Source organism: Monodelphis domestica, chromosome 1 (genome assembly GCF_027887165.1).
Source record: "Monodelphis domestica isolate mMonDom1 chromosome 1, mMonDom1.pri, whole genome shotgun sequence".
NCBI lineage: Eukaryota > Metazoa > Chordata > Mammalia > Didelphimorphia > Didelphidae > Monodelphis > Monodelphis domestica.
In genome coordinates, this window is record NC_077227.1 from 539,785,781 (window position 1) to 539,788,245 (window position 2,465).

Here is a 2,465-nt window from a genome sequence, read left to right on the forward strand (position 1 = left end):
ATATAAAAACAGGTGGAAGCTATTCCGTTCCCTTATTTGGCTTGTTTCATGGATAATTTGACCCTCCGATGCCGATGAATCTGTCATCTCATTGATACATTTGCTTCTCTATAGTGGAGACCAGAAACCCATCATGCTGCTTCTCATCATGAGGCACTCTGGTCCATGCCCTTCTGAAGTTCCCTCAACCTCCCTAGGCAGTACATTCAGCATTTGGAAAGCTCCAGTCTTTGGGAAGTCTTCCCTCACATGGGGTCCACCTAAGATGCTGGAGGGCCTTCCTTGAGTTCTCTAGACATTATGTGTGTTTGAATGAAGCATGGGACTGTCCCTTGGGCATCCCCCACTTTGCTATTCAACTGGCCTATCTTTTTTAGGGCAACCTGTCTCTGTGGTGATTTTATTTTTCTAAATGTTGTTTCCAACAAGCTCCTTGAAGGAAGGAGTAAGTAACCTATATACACTACTGTGCCCTCATATCAATTCTGGGTATAGATCTCGCCCTGTGAGCTGGATGTCAGCTGGGACCCCGGTCTGATTCTTTTCTCTCCTCTTCTCTCAGTGAGACATGGATGAAGAAGCTCTGGAGGGGGCAGAAGGCTCAGTCTAACAGGATGATCTGTGTTGCCTCTGGGCTAACTTCAGAAGAGCCAAGTGGCAGCTACTGACTCACCATTTCCTGTGTCACGTAGGTGAGTTTTAAAAAATTTCTGTCAGGAGACTGACTCCTTCTCACTTTCCTCCTTGCCAGCCCCACTGAGCTGATGAGCTCATCCTGGGGGAAGGGATGCCTGGTGGATGCAAGCTCCCTCTGTGTGTTTGTTTGCCTAGAGCAGTCTCTCTGCTGTCTTGGCAGGGTGGTGTGGATGTTTGCACAGACCTCTGCTTGGATCCAGCTTCCACTCTGCAGAGCCTTCCCTGGGGGACCTTTGGACTCGCCACAGACCTGGGTGGTTTCCTGGCCCAGGAGAGGGTTTTGGACTCCATCATTTCCTGATATCCCTTCTTTCTGATTGGACACTCATCCAAAGAGAGGCACTCATCTTTCTGCTGATGTTTCTGGATGTTTTCCTGGGACTGTTGTCCAGAGATGGGATTTAGGAAGAAAAAGGCTTCAAGTAACAAGTTGGTGCTCACACTTATCAGTACCTTCTGGCCCTCTGGTTAGAGGATAGAGCCTTTAGCTCTAAAACCTCTATTAAAGGAACAGCCCCAGGCCAGCTATCTCTGTTTCTCACATGGTTACATGCCTTTGGACTTCTCCATCCTGACTTCATGGGCAAGAACTTTCTCTCCCCAGCCCAATCTACTTCTGCTTCCTTTGTGTTACCTTCCACCATTAGATTGTAAACTCCTTGAGAGCAAGAACTGTGCCCCCTCCACTTTTTTTTTTTGGTATTTGAATCCCCAACACTCAGCACAGTGACAGAGTAGGTATTTAATAAATATTTATTGATTAATTTATTAGGCACTTAGATACTTTAATACTTGAGGGTCTCAAGAGCATGGAGACTTCTTCCCACATAAGCAGCAACTTCTCTCTGACTTGAGAGGCAACTTGGTACAGGTGAAAGAATAGTGAGTCTAAAGTTAGAGGACCTGGGTTCAAATCCTGCCTCTGATACTTACCACCTATGGGTCTCCAGGCAAGTCACTTAACTCTTCATCTGTAAAATGAAGGAATGAATGGCTCTACATGAACTCTGAGGTCCCTTCCAGGTCTTGATCTAGAATTCTATGGTGTAGTAAGATGATCTTTGAGAGTTTTTGCAGCCCTCCCACCCCCAAATCATCCTACTGCCAACTTGGTGATTTAATTCAATTCAGTAAACATTTCATGGAATTGTAGAATCTCACAGATGGAAGGGACCTTAGAGGCCATACCTAAACAGGAATTCTTGTCTCTCCCAAATAATCATCCATTTTTTAAAAAGATCTCCAATGAGGGAAGAAGTCTATTTTCATCAGAAGTAGTCCATTCCTATTCGTGTATACCTCTTGTTGTTAGAGATTTTCCCCTCTGACATCAAGCCAAATTTTGTTTCTCTATATTATCTACCTCTAGCTCCCAATACTATCCTCCAGGAACTAGGAAAATGTCTTTTACTTCTCTTCCCCTCCCTAATCTCATCTTCTTTAAGCTAGAAAACTCCAATTGCAGTGGTATGCTGGATGGAGCTGGCTTGTATTAGCTTGTGAGAGCCAGTTGTTAAATATTCAATGTGATCATCACAGAGAAGGTAAAATGCTGAAAGTCTGAGCTTGATTTATTGTTTGTTTATTATCCACAATTAAAAAAATGCTAAAAAAGGGGCAACTAGGTAGCACAGTAGACAGAGCCTGCTGAAAATGGGAGGTCCTAGGTTCAAATATGACCTCAGATACTTAATAGTTGTGTGCTCCTGAGCAAGTCACTTGACCTTGATTGTCTAGCCCTTATCTCTCTTCTGCCTTGGAACGGATAT

At 44.3% G+C, this 2,465-nt stretch overlaps 1 long non-coding RNA gene across 1 annotated transcript; it reads left to right on the forward strand.

Moving 5' to 3' along the window:
- Positions 1 to 438: 438 nt before the first annotated feature.
- Positions 439 to 2,264, forward strand: LOC130456515 (uncharacterized). The gene is made up of 2 exons (XR_008915506.1): positions 439 to 692; positions 857 to 2,264. It is a non-coding gene; the product is annotated as an uncharacterized LOC130456515 (long non-coding RNA).
- Positions 2,265 to 2,465: the final 201 nt, after the last annotated feature.